Source organism: Mandrillus leucophaeus, unplaced genomic scaffold (assembly GCF_000951045.1).
Source record: "Mandrillus leucophaeus isolate KB7577 unplaced genomic scaffold, Mleu.le_1.0 Scaffold887, whole genome shotgun sequence".
In the NCBI taxonomy this organism is placed as follows: domain Eukaryota; kingdom Metazoa; phylum Chordata; class Mammalia; order Primates; family Cercopithecidae; genus Mandrillus; species Mandrillus leucophaeus.
Window position 1 is genome coordinate 336,054 of NW_012109663.1, and position 19,264 is coordinate 355,317.

Here is a 19,264-nt window from a genome sequence, read left to right on the forward strand (position 1 = left end):
AGAAAACAATATCCCAAAGTATGGTGCTTTGGCATGCTGAGTACTTTGAATGAAAGAAGAACCAAGGTCTCTGATCCTCTTCTGTCCTCCTCTCTCTCATCCCTCTTTCTCCTCCAAGTGCAGGGAGGGGCTTTCTCTGAAGTTTGCTTATTTGACTAAAGGAAGTTCCTCTCAAAAGAACGTAATTGTCATGAGCTCCTGCCCTAAAAGTCCATCAAACGGGGAAGATTAACTCATAGGAAAGAAGACTAAAGGTCACTGACACCACCTATTCTTCTGCAGACTGTCACCTGAGAGACTACCTGCATAACAAAACACCTTTGCTTACCATACATTTCCTCCCCTCACCCTTTCACAGCTTGTGTTGACATCTCACATGAAGAAGTCCTAAGCCTCTATTTCTTTCTGTAGCTCAAAATACCACTTATAGCCTGGCGTGGGGCATGCACCTGTAGTCCCAGCTACTCAGGAGGCTGAGGCAGGAGGATCACTTGAGCCCAGGAATTTGAGGCAGCAGTGAGAGCTATTATCACACCACTACGCTTCAGCCTGGGTGACAGAGCAAGACCCTGTCTCTTAAAAAAAATTGCTATTTAAACTTCAACCATCTGGCCCTTCTTTGAGTCTTATATTTTGTAACGCTCCTGGGCATTTGCACGTAGTAAATTTGTATGCTGTTCCTCTTGTTAATCTGTCTACTGTCAGTTTATTCCAGAGATGCAAATTATCAAAACATTAGAGTAGAAGGAAAGTTCCCTTCACTCCTACAGGAGCAGAACAGTAATTTTTGCACTTTCTGGAGACAATGTACAGACATGGTTTTGAGAATTCGTTCTCTATAGACTTGAGAACATTAATGAACTTTTTTAGCCCAACTTTTCTCATTTGTAAAATGGAGATTCTAACAATCTAGCTTTTCAAGTCATTGGAAGAAGTATATGAAATATATGGACATAAAACAATTATCCCATTGCCTGAAATGTGGTAAGCTTAGAAAAATTTATGTATTTGCAAATTTATTTTGCTTGCTAATACCTCCTATTTGAAACTAAGTGATGTACTTTTCTATTAGTTCATTTTCACACTGCTGATAAAGACATACCCAAGACTGGGTAATTTACAGAAGAAAGAAGTTTAATGGACTCACAGTTTCACGTGGCTGGGGAGGCCTCACAATCATGGCAGAAGGTGAAAGAAACATCTCACATGGTGGCAGACAAGAGAAGCGAACTTGTGCAGGGAAACTCCCCTTTATAAAACCATCAGATCTCATGAGACTTACTCACTATCACAAGAATAACACAGGAAAGATCTGCTCCCATGATCAAATTACCTTCCACCAGGTCCCTCCTATTACACATGGGAATTGTGGGAGTCACAATTCAAAATGAGATTTGAGTGGGGACACAACCAAGCCACACCAACCTGCAAACTCGTGTAAGTCCTAACCTCGGAATTTACTATATTTAGAGATAGGGTCTTTAAGAGGTAATTAAGTTAAAATGAGGTCATTAGGGTGGGCCCTAATCCAGTGTCTCATATCCTTATAAGAAAAGATTAGGACACAGAAGGAAGATAATGTGAGGCCACAGGGAGAAGATGGCCATCTACAATGTAGTCAGGAACAGAGGTTTCAGAAGAAATCAACCCTGCAGACGCCTTGATCTCAGACTTCTAGCCTCCAAAATTATGAGAAAATAAATTTTTCGTATTTAAATTACTCAGTCTGTGGTACTTTGTTTTGGCATCCCTAGCAAACATACCTTGTAAAGATAATAACATCCTAATTTAAATAAACAATTAACTTGGGCTAGAGTAGCAACATAGTACGATCTGCTAATCAGTTGATTATTGTTTGATCTATATCAGATTTTCATATATAAACAAGGAAATATCATGCAAAATGTTTCTATTTAAGGCCGGGCATGGTGGCTCATGCCTGTAATCCCAGCACTTTGGGAGGCCAAGGCAGACAGATCACCTGAGGTCAGGTGTTGGAGACCAGCCTGGCCAACATGGTAAAAACCCTTTTCTACTAAAAATACAAAAATTAGCTGGGCTTGGTGGCACACATCTAAAGTCCCAACTACTTGGGAGGCTGAGGCAGGAGAATCACTTGAACCTAGGAGGTGGAGGTTGCAGTTAGCTGAGATTGCGCCACTGCACTCCAGCCTGGGTAACAGAGGGAGACTCCATCTCAAAAAAAAAAAAAAGTTTCTATTTAAGAGATCTCCTCTGTATCAAGCAATATTTGAATATCCCAGAATTAATGGGTTTTTTTAATGACTGATATTACATTATTTTTGAGGTCTATAAATCTTAAAATTACCTATTTGGAATATTTCTATTTTTCATATATATCTGATTCCTAATTTCAATAAACAAGAAAATAGGTGTTGCAGAAAGCTGTCTACACACCATGAAAAAAAAAAAAATAGAATGCTCTCTGAGCCAGTCAAACAGGAAAAATGCCTCTTAGAAGAAATGGTTGTTGCTGAGAAGGATTTCTGCTTCCCCATCTGTCACCCTCAGTTCCCTTGCATGTGCTCTGGCCCCTGGGTACAGTTAGGCATATTTGGGTGCTAAGGAGCTCCAGCCCATTAATGGTCACACAGGAGAGGACCTTCACCAAGGGAACTGCTGGAGAGGACCAAGGGAGACTGTTGTCCTTAATCTGTCGTACCTATAATAGATTAGTTTTTTATAAAACACAGAGTTAAGGGAGGGTAGGACATTTCAATGATTCCAGTTCAAAAGTCAAAGCTGCAATTTCAATTCATTATATTGAAATGTCCTTTTGCCTGAATTGTCTAATAACATTTGGACACAAGTTATGTATAAATGCTTAACTTATTTTGAGAGACGCTGAGGTTGCTCCATTTCCTACATTCCCAGAGGCGAGTGTGAGCTACTCTCACTAGGGAACCAATCATCAGCCTGGCTTGTGAATAAATTTCCCGTGAAGAGGCGAAAAGCAGTGCATGAGAACACACACACACCACACACACACACACACACACACACACACAATGAAACAGGCAGTTGTGCCATGTTCGGTTGCAACCCACAACTAAGTTAAAGTAACACCACAGTAAATATGCTATAAAACAGTAAGCATGCTCTCAAGCCAAAGATGTGCTAAATTTGGATACCTCTATGTGGAACACACATCAGAGCTTTGAAAAACGAAAAAACACAACTTGAAACTTCCAAGCTGACTGGGGTTTAAAAAACAAACAGCAACACAGAGTATCTAGGAGGGAATAAAATATCTAACTATTATACACAGAGTGCCAAGGCATCTCGCCTGTACTATCATTTTAAGCTCCAATTGGGTCAGTCATCTACAACCATATCATGTGCTTTGATTGACTACAGTTTGGATATTTGGTCTCTTGTAACATCAACCTCCATGTGACTTCTGAGCTAGATTATCTCTGCTCCCCTGATGTTAGTCAGGGAAAAGAGATTAGAGTGGAGGTTGGAGGGGGCATGAATTCTTTCTTAGACTGTCACAGAAGCAGCTGTTCTCTCCTAGCAGGGGCAAAGCTTCAGTCTGAATGAAGATTTGGGTCACAATGCTTTTTACCTCCTTTCCAACTTTCCAAATGTAAATTCTATAAACATCTGAGCATTTTGCATTATGAAGAAAATTGCTAGATACTTGACTTAATTTTTAAATATCCTTTTAAGCATTTTGAAATCATTTAAGCAGACTATAATCTGAGAATCCTTAGTTTGGGTAATGTTTTGCTCTCCAAGGGACCAAATGGCAATTCCCAACTCACAATTACAAATTTATGGGAAGGTTGCCTGTGACTCTCAATGTTCTGCATCAAAGGTCAAGGGAAAAGAGAGTTTATATCTTTAGTCTTTGGAAAGTTTTATGAGTCTGCAAAATCTTTTTCACATTCTTTAGGATTGTGGCAGTGATGTGCCTAATGACTATATCTTCAACAAGTTTAGTAATCATCTTTAAAGGTATGATTTTAATTCAAATTCAAACTTTTATTCTCCCAAACACAGACTTCTTTCATACTTGGCATTTCTTTCTTGCCTGGTGCTAATGTAAAGATTTTAATATGAATTAAATGCAAAAGGATGCAATTTTCAACCACCTCCTACTTGATAAAGTCCTGCTCTGCCCCAAGACCCACCTCAGATCTTTCTACCAACCCTGGAGAATACTTTTGCAAATGAGGTTAGTTCCATCAGCATCTTACAGCATCATGCTTGCCCACTGTGATAATGCTCACCGTATCAGCAGTCTCTCACCACTGGATAATTAACTGCTTGAGGAGAGAAGCAGTGTATCCCTCTCTATATTCTCAGGGCCAATCACAGTCCTTGGAATACAGTTGATGCATCATAAACCTTGTTGAAGTGAATTGTCAAGGTTTCACTGAAGTCAAAGACATCATCGGACACCTCTGTTATATGAGAACTTATCTGTGATCAAGGTGCTAAATAATGAAGTCTCTCCCAAGGCAATAACAATGAGTCATGTACCTTTTTTGGGATGCTTTCTATGAAGTGATAGACATGATATCAGATCTGAAACATGGTGAGGACCATTGCCCTTGGAATTCATAAACATAATTGAGGAAAGAGCTAATGTCAAGGTCCATGTAACTTTGAGAGCTATAACACTACTATAAGAATGACTAGAATCATATTAAAGACCTATTCTGAGTTTTCTCTCTCTCTTTCTCTGTTTCATAGAGTGAGGCAAGGATGAAGAAGAACTGAATCAGTTATTTGCTTTTTATAGTTAACTCTATGCCCATGAAACTTTCTTGGGTACACTTTCTTAGTCACATGTAACATTCCAAAAGGGCTAATCATATCAGGATAAGTTCTCTGACTTTGATCATGCTTTGTTTTAACATCTTAGGGCTTCATTTGATACATATGTGTAACTTACTATTTTCCAAGCACAATGAATGCTGGAATTGTAGCAGTCGTGAGTTACTATTTCCTTACCCAAAATTCAGTCCCCTTTCCCCAGCTTCCTTATTCGTATTTTTCAAAGTAACAATGTTCCTGACTAAAAATCTCAACTTCCTAGAGTCTCTCAGAGTTGGAGGGGTGATACAGTTGCAGACAATAAAATAAACTGCAAGTTTCTGGGAAATAACCCTCATGAATGTAAGCCATTCTTGGGACAGCTCTGTTATTTGAGGCTGAATGAATATCTGATAAGATGGCACAGTCAATCCTAAGCACTGCTAAATTGTGGCAGTCGGAAGAATAGCAGGGCTTAAGTGTTGTTGTCTCATATCCTGAGCCTTTTATTTCTAGGCCAATCTGAAATCTTCCCGGTGGGTGGATGAATGAGAAGAATTGAGGAAATATACCTTCCCCTGTTTTGGGGAAGGAAGAGGATTATGGGCCCGCATTATTACCATTAGGTCTGAGACATAGTGTGGGTGTTGGTTATAAGGGAGTCTGCATGCTAATGAATCCTTTTGGAGTTTGCCTTCTGTGGAGGGGTAAAGAAGTAAGGTTATAAGTGAAGGATCAGTTCCTCTGATGCTACGAACTCCTCCTGAGCAACAATCTGGCACTTCGAAGGGAGGCAAGAAGATCAGTATAAAAGGCACAGAGACTTCTGCTCTCTCTTTAAATCCTGATTTCCTTACAGAAATTGCTATTCTACTGCCCTCTAGGAGAACGCTGTCCAGGACAAGAATTTCCTTCTTAACAAAAAATTATGGCCAAAAAACAAAATAGTAGCAGAGATATTAAAGAAGTATCTGGTTTGGGGAGCTAGGAGGATGATCCTAAATTCATTGAAATGGAGATATATGACTGCATTTTGGGCCTCTCTTTTACTGTAATCCCAGCCCTTAGGTCATGTTTTATATTCAAGGCATCGTGATCATCACTCACCTTTGACTGGAAGAGCAAAGTCACTCCTACTGGACGTGGGTAAATATAGTAAGACACTTGAAATGCAATGCCCTTGAGAAGCCAGTTTCTTCTATAAGGAGCAACTTCATCTCAATAACAAAGAGATAATAAAGGGACCTCCAGCTGGCCTGATGGGTGTTTTGGAACTCCAACAGCTGCTTCCGGATGTATCATTCCCACCTTGCACAGCCTTTCAGCGGAAATACTTTTTGGCTCACTCAGAGGATAGAAAATCTTTCCAATTAGACAAGTTGGTGGAAAGGCCTGAGGTGGGAGCTGGCAATGCTTCCTAGAGGAGCCCACCTCGAATGGTAGCCTGAGTTCACGCCGAATGCGAGGACAACGCTGTGCACAACAGAGGCCTTTAGTCACAGACATGGGACAGGGGTGCCTAGGATGGGTCTTGCTCATTTTTTCTGTACTATTCCATATCTAGGATTAGATTCTTTAATTTCTCCAAACCAGCATTTATGAGGAAAAAACACAAATTCTCCCTAGGCAAGCAGTTGTAAGTGTGTGTGTATACATCTGTGTGTGTATGTGTGCATGCGTGTGTCTTCATGTACCTACACATTTGGTGGGAGGGAAGAAAAAGTCAAAGTCTCCTTCTCCCTGGAGACTGATTATTTATAATTACTCAAGACATTTATAAGTAAATATATTCATAATATTGTTTGAGTGGCTCAAACATAAGAAGTAAAGAGATGAACTAAAATTAAAAGTGTGTCTTATAAAATGAACTAACTTAGTTTAAAGAGCAGCTAAGTTTAAAGAGCAGTTTTTTTTCTCTATCACCTGCCTACCAGGTCCCAGCCAACATGACTTGCCAAGGCCAGTGACTCAGCAGAGCGTGCATTCAGCAACTACTGAATGACAGCCTTGGAACAGTTACTGCAGGTCTCTCCACTCCTATGAGCAGTATAGTGACCAATGAGGCATAGATCTTTGCTCTTACTGTTTTCATCTTGAAATGCACACCCACTGCCGTGTGCATTTTCTGCACATTTCTACATGCCTCAGTGTTATAAAACAATGCAATAAAGGGCTGTTCTAGAGGCTGCCTGGAGTTTTCTGTCTTAAGTCAGCTATTTTCTTATCTGACTTGGCATTTAGAACAGCCGGACGGCTCTGACAAATGTGTCTTGGAGCTGTGCACCAGGGGTACGTTGCTTTATGATATGATTAAGTGAAAGCACATTCTTTCTCTTGCGTTGACTTTCTCTGTGCCTTGAACTGAAATCAATCCAATCAGTAAAATCCTGATGCAGCAAATGATAAACCCCAAGGCTTACTACTGTTACTGAGAAAGCCCAAACTCAGCTCCCCTGACACCCTTGAGAGAGTTTACCCTTTACTTGGAAGCCATGAATTTCCCTCCTTGCTGAAAAGCATGCAATTGCCATTAGATGGAGCTCAATGAAAGAAAAAATAGAGGATGGGATTTTCTGGGTTAGAAAGAGGTTTTTCCTGGAAAGTCTATTGGAATTGTTAAAGGGTCAGTCTCAGTCTGGTATGTGTTTTAGAGTTAGCCTCCATATAAACCCATCAGATAGCTCTGTCCATGCACATCCATAAGCATTAACATCACTAAAACTTGTAAATATGAGATATAAGGCCCTAGAAAATTATATAAAAATCCAACGGGATAAGCTAATTTATGTTGTATTAGAGTTTAGAGCCCAGATTTCCTCATAATTTGTAAAATGATATTTATCTAGTGTGTTTTTATCTCCCTGCTCCTCAATCATCCCCACCACCAGGAGGCTTTTTGGTGTGCACACATGGAGAAAGCTAGTCAAAGAGATGTATGGCCTGGGAAGAGAAAGGTAACCTAGTATTCATGTTAGAATGAAGTTTCCGGTCTGGCTTTGTGCAAGGATGGGCATGATGGCTGAGCCAACTACTGCAGCCAGGCAAAATTGTTCCCTTTTGCTTTATGGCTAGGATCAAATCAGAACATGGGTGGTCCTGTGTAATAGGAAAAATGTATGTCGTATGGGAAAAATCCAGTGCTTGTATTGTAACCATTTATATGTCATTAAGTGATGCTGGAAATTTTTAAAGGACATTTCACTTAAGAACTTTTGTATGCTGAGATTTTATGCTATCATAGAGCTCAAAACATCAAGGGAAAGAAAATATAAATAAATAACTTTACTGCATTTATTTATGTTCATATTAAACCGTAGAAAGAGATTTGCACACTATAAACAATGAAGATAGTATGGATTTAGAAATTGGATTTGGTTCTATAAACTGATTTGCTTCAATCAGCTTTTAAAAGAAAGCTTTTTTTCTCCTTTTTCAATGTGTGTATACATATGATTCTTCCAGCAATGCAGAGACTGCCCATTTGTCCTTTCCTTCCACCCCATATATATCACTTGACATAGCAGAAGATATCTGCCTTTGAAACATTTGTTTGTAAATCAAAATATATTTTAATTGCATTGAAATGGTCTTTATTACACTGTTGGGAGTAACTTCATAAGCAAAACATCTTTTAAGGAGTGAATAATGAAGCCATAGTAAGTCATTTGCTATAAATAGGAGTTTATATGCTAAACGTGCATAAAGCCAAATAGTCCACAGAGTCATAAATTGTAGTACCCTCTTACAAATATGATAGACATCCCCAGACTGGCCAATTAACTCATGCATTCCACAAAGACGTACCTGACATCCTCAAGGACTCATGTTTGGGAACTTAAGGAACCAGAGGGAACTCTGGCAACGTAAAACCATCTGTTCTCCTTCACTAGGCCTCAACTGAGGACCTCACATACCTTTGCTCCTCACATCCTGATTCTCACTCTGAAAACAACTATTTACCTGGCTTTGGGTCTATATCCAAAAACACATGCTTTTGCTCACATCCTGATTCTCACTCTGAAAACAACTATCTACCTGGCTTTAAGTCTATATCCAAAAACAAAGGTGGTGAGGTATCAGGAAACAATGGACTTCCTACTGAGCCTCCAGGAGGGTATTTCCTCCCAAATGATAAAGGAAGAAATTTCAAGGGGAAGAAGGGCAAGGTAGAAGGAGAGGAAGACAATCCAGCACAGAATGTTGTGTATTAGCCCGTGATTCAACATCAGACTCATCAGTAACTGCCTGCATGAAAGGTTAATTTAGATTTCTATTTCTGCATTTAATCTCTTTTAAAAAGAAAAAAAAAATGTCCACTCCTCAAGACTCAGTGACAAACTGGGGAGAGAAAGAAGAAGATCAATGATGTTATTGGGTTCCCAACTTGTATTACAAATGGATGGTGGTGTTGTTACAGAAAAGGAGTGTTGTTACAGAAAAGGAGTCCCAGTCCAGACCCCAAGAGAGGGTTCTTGGCTCTCACACAAGAAAGGATTCAGGGCAAGTCCATAGTGCAAAGTGAAAGCAAGTTTATTAAGAAAATAAAGAGATAAAAGAACGGCTACTTCATAGAATGTGCAGCCCCAAGGGCTGCTTGTTGCCCGTTTTTATGGTTACTTCTTGATGATATGCTAAACAAGGGGTGGATTATTCATGCCTTCCCTTTTTAGACCATATAGGGTAACTTCTGATGTTACCATGGCATTTGTAAACTGTTACAGTGCTGGTGGGAGCGTAGCAGTGAGGACAACCAGAGGTCACTCTCATCACCACTTTGGTTTTGGTGGGTTTTGACCAGCTTCTTTATTGCAACCTGTTTTATGAGCAAGGTCTTTATGACCTGTATTTTGTGCTGAACTCCTATCTCCTCCTGTGACTTGGAATGCCTTAACTGTCTGGGAATGCAGCCCAGTAGGTTTCAGCCTTATTTTACCCAGCTCCTATTTAAGATGGAGTTGCTCTGGTTCACTTGCCTCTGACATTTCCCCCCTCCCTTTTGTAAGAGAACTCTTAATCCTAAGGGTTGCAGAAGGATGAAGGTCCACCTTCTGTAACTTCTTTAGGCTGAATAGGGGCAATGGTATTCCTGCCTAACTATGAGGGGTCTCCTGCATTCAGGGTACAGAGGAGCTCAGTCAGAAAGCATCAGTATGGTAAGGTCCATTCATAACTCTTGAGTTTCAACAAAAGGTGATATCTGGAAGATTAGTAAGTGTATAATTTAAGAAAACATTCAGTAAGCTTGTCCCATATTCCTACACGAAGAGTGTAACAGCAATATATTCCACAAGAGTAAAGCAAAATAAGTAAAGTTATTCCAGGTAAATTAAATTAGAAGGCTTTTCATGAACTGGGCAACTACTGGAACTAAGCTGATACATACAGAGTTGTTAGCTGATTGTAATGTGCCCAGATTAGAATACTCTTCCAGATTTTTACATAACTCATCCCTCTTGTTTCTTCTGAGCAGCAGTCAGAGATCACTGTTTGGTTTACAGGAATAAGCAGGGTCAGCCTAAATTGCAGAAACAAACTTAAAAACAACTAATGAAACTAGAATTTAATAACAAGTGTACCATAGTTTTTGAAACATAATATTTCTCACTCCAGTTTCCCAGTTTTACTAAATACAAATTATAGTAAGACTGATTTGCTTTATTATACTTGGCCTGATTATTTGTATAAAAAGCAGCAAGAATAATTATTTTTCACATAGGCTTTTTAATTATCTTTGATGGAACTCTGTTTTATAAGGAGTCTCAGATAAGACTTTTTAAAAGCCAAGCCCTGCCAAATACTTATGAGTTGGGTAAATTCCTCTCCTTTTGAGGAGATAACTTGGGGCTCCCAGACCTGTGGGAAAGTTACATTCTTTACTTACTATATATTAGAAATCCTGTACAGGGATTGTTGTAGGCAAGGTATGAGGCCAGTTCCTCAAGGGTTTTAGTGGCTCTATAAGTTAAGTTAAATTCCCTAAAGGAAAACACACTATTCCATTCAAGGCCTTGGCAAAATAACCAATTTCTCCAATTGTGTCCTGTTACAAAAGAAAACAGATTCTCATTGCACCTATGCAAATAACTACGTTGCCATAAGTTAAGAATACTCACAACTAGTTTCCAAATTCTGGAAAAATCTGGTAGAGAGAAATGAATATACTCCAAATTTTGTTCATAGGAGTACGCTCAACTGTTAAAAACTGCAACTAGCTCAAAAGAAAAGTTTCCTTGACTCTGAAAAGCAAAACAAAGGATCAGCCATGTTTTAAGCAAAGTTGAAAAGACTAAACTTCTTCAGTTTAGGCCATGTAGTTAACTTCCGTTCAATAATTATGAACATTTCAGTTCTCTGTGAGAGTTCTGAAAGTTTTTTCTTTTATTCTGATGTCACAATCTCCAAAGTTATCAGAAAACTTGCTTTTTTTTTTTTTTTGAGATGGAGTTTTGCTCTTGTTGCCCAGACTGGAATCCAATGGTGCAATCTTGGCTCACCGCAACCTCCGCCTCCCAGGTTCAAGTGATTCTCCTGCCTCAGCCTCCCAAGTAGCTGGGATTACAGGCACATGCCACCATGCCCAGGTAATTTTTGTATTTTTAGTAGAGACGGGGTTTCTGCATGTTGGTCAGGCTGGTCTCAAACTCCCCACCTCAGGTGATCCACCCACCTCGGCCTCCCAAAGTGCTGGGATTACAGGCATGAGCCATTGCACCTGTATTTAAGAATGCTTGCAAGAGTTCTATAGTTGGTTATATAAACCCCCTTCTAAAGAGGATTAAAACAAGACAACAATTGTCTGTGGATGATAAAAAGTTCTAGCCACTGTTAAAGCCAAAATTGATAAGGAAATTTAGTTACTTCTGTGGCACACAAAATTTTACATAATAATTATAATTATTAACAACATACACTAATTCATGTTAGAATTATAGGAGTTTCCCATAACTTTGAAACATATACCAATAAAACATTTATGCAAATACAGTCCAAAGGAAGCAAAACACTACTTCACATTTGATAAGGCTTCCTGTATGATTTTATACCAAATAAGCCAAATTTCACGTTTACATTAATGTGCTATTAATGTTAAACCCAATTTTTCATAAAACCTTATAGACATATTTAATCAATTTTAATGTTTAACCACAAGGTAATATTCTTATAAACCTTTTCTAACCCTTTACATTTTTTGCAAAACAGGAGATTAATGCTCTAAGAAAAATCTATTGTGCTTCTATTCCAATGTTTAATTTACAGAAAATCTGAATAATACTCTTTTAACTTTAGCCAGTATGTTCACACGCAGACTCTCTTACAATTAATTTTTATAAATCTTCCACAACTTCTTTAAACCTTTAGATATTGTTTTACTTAAAACAATTCTTTAACGCTTTATTCTAGGCAGAAAAAAATCCACATTGCTACAACTTCTTATAATCTTTCACAAAAATACCGTTTACTTTCTTTTCACACCTTTCATGTAAAATTGTTTCTTTAGTAATTTTAATTACATGTTATAATGTTAACTCTTAGCAACTTCTATTTTTGATGAAAACCTTGGTAAATTTGAGGTTTTAATTATGTACTAGGTGTGGAGCCTAGCCTAGGACACACCAGGCAGAAGTGCATGTAATAGCTCTCTCTCCAGCATAGCTAGGGGCCGTGGCTAACTCCACATGTCCCAGGCCTTACCTTACTTAAGCAGGCAAGTTTTACAGTAAGAGTCATAGTGGCATTTTATGAAGCATTGAGGTGGTCTAACAACCTTTGAAATGTACATTTCTCACATAAATTTCCTTGCACAAATCCTTTTATGACTTACACAGACCATCTGAAATATTCTTGGACTTTCTGACTTGCCCTAAACATCCCTCCTTTTAAAAAAACAGTCGTTTTACTTTAGGACAAGAATTTATCATACAAGATCCTTTCTTAAATAAAATCTCTTTCTTTATAATCTTCTTTGTATAGTTAGGGGGCATGGCTAATTCAACATGTCCCCAGGCCTTATCTAGAATCTAATGGCTGTAAGGTAGATAAATTGAACAGTTTTCAAAAGTCAAAGAAACAGTATGACCTTGAAGCATTTAGCAAATTTGACATCTGACCTTAATTTAGACCAAATATCTACATTTTCAAGGCATTTTATATTACCAATAATCTTTAAAACTGTCTTTTCCTAAAGATTACTAAAGTCATGTGAACAAAAAGGCATTAAAATTCCTATTTTTCTGACAAACTATTCGATTTAAACACTTATTTTTCCAAGCCAATTAATTAGAGTTCTTTTATATATAAACATACAACATATATAAATACATAGACAGAAGATCCAGCACTTGTAGATTTTTCACTTGCCAGTTTCTTAATTGATGACTGGCTTCAGGGTGGAGCCCATAGAGGATCAGGGCCAGAAAAGCATGCCTTTCTAGGGCCAAATAAGCAGCAAATAAGCAGTTGAAGGCAAAGACAGATCCCCAGAAGTAAGAGTGTCATTTTATACTGGTTCCTGGATCCCCAAAAGGAGGGAAATAGTATGGGAGAAGACAGAGCAGTACTTCTACTCTGCATTTCATTGCAAGGCAACCCAAATCCAATTAGCCCATTTTGTAATCAGCCCATCCCTCACGGGATTCCCATCTCCTATTCGGAGTAGAAGTGTTTCCTTATCTTCCAGGTAGACAAAAGCATGCTTCTCTGATCCAAATGTGCAAAGATTTGGTCAAGTGTCCCTCTGTAACTGCTATTAACCATCCCTTAAAGTTTATTTCCTACCTAGTTATTACACACCAAAACTCTCTCATAATGTGAAGTAATTTCTGATACCCCGCAAAACTCAAAACCATCAGATAACACAATGCCAAACAGAACAGAACCTTTGATTTTGAGAGGGATCTATCTGCTTTTAATTTCCAGGGTTTCACAAGAAAAACAGAATTGTTTTTCCCAAAACAGGGTGCCTCCTCTGTTTTTCCCAAGCAGTCCCAGGCTACCGGAAGTTATTTTAGGGCCTCTCATGTGTGCATTAAGAGTGGCAAGACAAAAGAAATAGAGAAATATAATTTAGTCGACTGAGAAGAAAAAAACCTTTTCCAGAAAATCAAGTTCCAAGAAGAGAAAAACATAAAGGCCTTTTAAATATACCTATAGCTTGTTCATCCCCTTTTAATTAAGCTGACTTTTAACCGTAGTGCTCTTTTAAAAAATCCTTTCAGATCTCAGCAGGGTGCGGTGTCTCACACCTGTAATCCCAGCACTTTGGGAGGCCGAGGGAGGCGGATCACGATGTCAGGAGATAAGAGACCATCCTGGTTAACACAGTGAAACCCCATCTCTACTAAAAATACAAAAACAAAATTAGCCGGGGTGGTGACGGGCGCCTGTAGTCCCAGCTACTTGGGAGGCTGAGGCAGGAGAATGGTGTGAACCCGGGAGGAAAAGCTTGCACTCCAGCCTGGGCGACAGAGCGAGACTCCATCTCAAAAAAAAAGAAAAAAAAAGTCCTTTCAGATCTCTTATTACCCAACTTTAGCCATGCCAAGTGGCCAATAGTTCTAGCTTCTCAACTTGACCAAAGATAACCTCCTAGGTGCTTAGAGAAAGGAAAATTTAAGACAGTCCATGGAGGAGAAGAGAATAAACAAGGTCACTCAGATACTAAACCAGAAATGACTTACTTCGTAGGTGGGGAATTGAATCCACACAGCTACCCTGAAAGTGCAAAACCTTAACTACTGAGTTACAGCACAGGACAGTCTCTACTCCTGCCCCCGCCCCTGCCCCATGCCGAGAAGAAGTCTAGAGTAGTTAATTTTCAGATTGAAAATGTTTTTAATTATTTTATATGATTTTTAGAGCTATGATATGAACCTTAAAATTCCTGTTCCCTGAAGGCGGAGACTAAAAGAAAGCACCACCACATGGTTAAAAGATCAAGCTCCCGAGGACATAAAACAAGGCGGGGACTTCAGCCAGTTTTTCTCTTTGTTTCAGGGACCTGAAGCCAAGTTTGTTACTGACCAGCTTGCTGGGTTGTCTTGAAAAGCAGGCTTACAGGTGTTCTAAGCCCATGTTTTAGCCTAAAGATAAACAAATTCATAGCACAAAATACACCAGCTTAAGACTAGCTTTAGAATTCTCAGTTGGGCACAGTGGCTCACGCCTATAATGCCAGCACTTTGGGAGGCTGAGGTGGGCGGATCACCTGAAGTCGGGAGTTCGAGACTAGCCTGACCAACATGGAAAAGCCCCATCTCTACTAAAAATACAAAATTAGCTGGACATTGTGGTACATGCTTGTAATCCGAGCTATTTGGGAAGTTGAAGCAGGAGAATCACTTGAACCTGGGAGGTGGGAGTTGCACTCTAGCCTGGGCAACAAGAGAGAAACTGTCTCAAAAAATAAAATAACTCTTTTTTGCATTAGTCTAAACTTTATAGAGGAGATAAATACTGATTTTTGTTTTTGGAACCTTTTACTCAACTGTTTGCACAGAGAGAGAGAAGCCAGAAATCTGATGGGTAAGAAATTTTACCCTTTTCCCAGCATGTCAGGCTTCTAGGTTCCCTTTCCCTGAGCAGCCCCTAGTGATCCAGTTTGCAACACCATTGCCCTGGGGGCCAAGTCACATCATAAAGGAAAATTTTTTGTTGTTGTTGTTCTAGCCAGAGCAAAATACATGTGATAAAACATAGACATTAGCCACTCTGCTTAGCACCCGGTATTAAACTGGCAAGGCTTAAATTTGCCCTCAGATGAGTCTCGTCATCTTTCATCCAACTTCCAACTAGGAGTTTCGACACGAGGTCTCTGGGCAAGGTGGTCACCCTAAGTAATAGAAAAGATAAGAAAGGGAAAGGAGAGAAAGAAAAGCATTGCCTGTGGCAGGCAGGGAAGGCAAAATTCTCAGGGAGGCCAGAGAAAAACCCACCCACTGCAGCGGCACTGAAAATTTCAGGAGGCTGCTGTCATGAAGGGATTTTTTTTTTCCAGCAGTTTCATTAGCTCTCAAGTTTCTCCTTTTGGGAGAGAAAAGGGCTCCCCATGTCCCACGATCCTGTACATGCCTAACCCTGTCACCCACGGCCATCAGCAAAGAGTTCAAGGCAGCTTAATCCAAAGAGAATAGAAGTTAACATCCCCTAGTGCCAAACTTTTTCTTAGCTGAGAGGGAGTTTACTGAGAGGGGCCTCTAACCCCCTAAATCTAAGAAGGGACTCTAACCCTCCTAAGTGGGCCTCTAACCCAAGGTCGGTCAAGCTTCCTTGCATTTTATTAAGAGGGGCCTCTAACCCACTCTGTCGTAGGAGAGACTCTGACTCCGCTAAGTTGGTCCTCTAACCCAATCCCATTCTTTATCTGGGTACCCCACCACTTATCCAAAGTCATCCAATCAGTGCTCCAATCTATTGCCTTTGGGTCAGGGTGGCCTCAGTATTGTCCCTTTTGTGGTTTGCGAGAAAGATGTTACTGGATCCCACCACTTACCCAAAATTAGCCTTTGGGTAGGAGGTTTCTGCAGTATAGTCGCTTCTGTGGTTGTCAGAAAGATGTCACGGGACCCCAACACTTACCCAAAGGTAGCCGTTGGGTCAGGATTTCCTCACTACATAATCCTTTCATAGTCGCCAGGAATGTGTTACAGGAAAGGGGTCCCAGTCCAGACCCCAAGAGAGGGTTCTCGGATCTCATACAAGAAAGAATTCAGGGTGAGTCCACAGTGCAAAGCGAAAGGAAGTTTATTAAGAAAGTAAAGGGATAAAAGAACGGCTACTCCATAGACAGAGCAGCCCCGAGGGCTGCTTGTTGCCCATTTTTATGGTTACTTCTTGATGATATGCTAAACAAGGGGTGGATTATTCATGCCTTCCCTTTTGAGACCATATGGGGTAGCTTCCTGATGTTACCATGGCATTTGTAAACTGCCATGGTGCTGGTGGGAGCACATCAGTGAGGATGACCAGAGGTCACTCTTGTGGCCATTTTGGTTTTGGTGGCTTTTGGCTACCTCCTTTATTGCAACCTGTTTTATCAGCAAGTTTTTTAGGACCTGTATTTTGTGTTGACCTCCTATCTCATCCTGTAACTTAGAATGCCTTAACCATCTGGGAACGCAGACCAGTAGGTTTCGGCCTCATTTTACCTAGCTCCTATTTAAGATGGAGTTGCTCTGGTTCACTTGCCTCTGACAGTGTGGTTCACTGAGATCAGGGTAGACACTTCTCAAGTTCAATGCGAGGTTGATAAGTGTGAAATATGTCTGTCTATGCTTTATGTTTACATAAAGCAGTTGTCAAAGTATTTTCACAGACACCATCTCATTTGATACCCACAGCATGCCCATGAAATAATTTAGTTGGTTATCAATAGTCCTACTTTAGAGATAAGAAAACTGAGGCCCCAAATGTTTAAATAATTTTCCAAAGGTCACAAAGGAAGTATTAGGGTGAGGCTTGAACTTTGGTCTTCTGACTCTAAATCTTGAGACCGCTGAATTTTGTACTTAATTATTCTAATTAACTTCATGAATGTTAAGTTGTTATTTTCCAATTAGAGTATATAGTCTCTGAAGAAAAGGATAATAGTATATATTTTTGTCTTGGCGTTTCTTGATCTTGGCACTATTTACCTTTTAGGTCAGGGGTTGTATTTTGCATTATAAAGTGTTTAGTAGCACCCCTGGCCTCTACCCACTAAATGGCAGTAAAACATGCCAAGTTGTGACAACCAAATATGTCTCTAGTCATTGTCAAACATTCCCTGAAGCGCAAGTTTGCCCCTGGTTGAAAATCGCCGATTTAGTCCTTCTACCATACCAGGCACATAGGAGATGGCTGTAAATTCCTGGAGAACTAATGAAGTGTTTTTAATAGAAACTTGTTAAACAATGAAGTTAAACTAAAGGGTAAGATGAAGGACTTTGCCTTTTTAGCATTTGTAACAGTGCCTAACAAATCAGGCAAGGCTGTGCTGATTAGTGAAATAATGTTATAGGAACAGATTTGAGAAGAGAAGAGAGGGACATGTTTCTTTTAAAGTAGATATGTGCCCAATTTTGCATGTACTTCCACATGGACACAGTGAGACCTGATGAAGGACACATTCATGTATATTTCACTTGTTTAGAAATCTCAGCCACTGAGGAAGAGCTCATTAAAGGGCTGTGAGTAGAAGGAGCCTGGGACTTGAGCACCTGGGGATTGGAGTCTATTTCTATCTCTGCTACTAACCAAGTAGTAAGACCTTTGGCAGGTCACTGCACTTTTCTGGACTGAGTCCTCATTCATAAAATGAGGAGGTTGAAATATATTATATCTTAGGTACTTTCCAAATCAAATATTTATTTATGATTTTATGATATAGGTCCTCAATCCCCCATTCGAAAACCTTGGGATTGCATGTCACATGTTACTGAATTCATTCTTTTCATATTCTTTCAAAGGTAATAAATTGCAGAAGCTCTTTTTAAATAATATTTCCAAAAGGTGTTGGGGCAACAACTCCAAATTAAGCACATTAATATTTCTTCTGTAAAATGATGGCTATTCACCTTCATTTGGATAAAGATTATTAATAGCTTTGCATCAGTTCAGGTTAGATTTTGTTGCCAAATTGGTTTGTCACAAAAGCAAACAAAAACTTTTCATTTTCAGACCACTAGACTTCAGCATTGTAGATATGGAATTGTGTATATGTACTCAGTTTTGATTACTGATAATTGATTAGGAAGCCCTGTTGTAAATAAAGTCTGCTAAATAAATCTATGGTATACTTTTTTCTAACCCTATGGAAGATAAACTTTTTTTTTAAATCTTATCTTAATGCTTATCTCTTGGTTCCCAATTTTAAAGTTGCCACAATAGCCATTATCTCAGACCTTGATTTTTATTCCAATATTTTATCATCATGCAAAACATTATTATACCAGCAGCATGTGTATATGGGAAAATACGAATAAAAATGAAAATCAAAAGAATTTTTTCTTTATCTTAATAAAAAAGCATGTAATAAATTTCATGAAAGCAGTAATAAAATGAAAATTTATCAAAAATCTAATACACAAGCAACTTAACAAATAAAAGGTTATTGTTCTTTTATTCTATTTTAATTCAGGTCATATTAACCTGCCGTTTGGTCAAGTGAAAAAAAATATTCAGTAAATGTTTGCAGGCAATGCTACCAGAAAGCTTGTTGTTCCTGGCCAGCACAGATGTCATGTTCTCAGGTTGAACTAGAGTCTTACTCCTGTAGGTCTCAATTCCCCAAATTGCTATTAATAGTACTGCCAACCATGGCACTTTCCTTCACTCCCTCAGCACTTTCTGTCACAAACTAATAATCCTCCACAACAGAAAAACACCATTGAACTAAGTATGTCAAAAGGCTTCACCAAATAGAAAATGCATGGTCATTGTTCTGAAAGAGAAACCAAGGCCCTTGGAGAAGCGGCAGTTATTAATTATTAGGAGAACGTGCTCC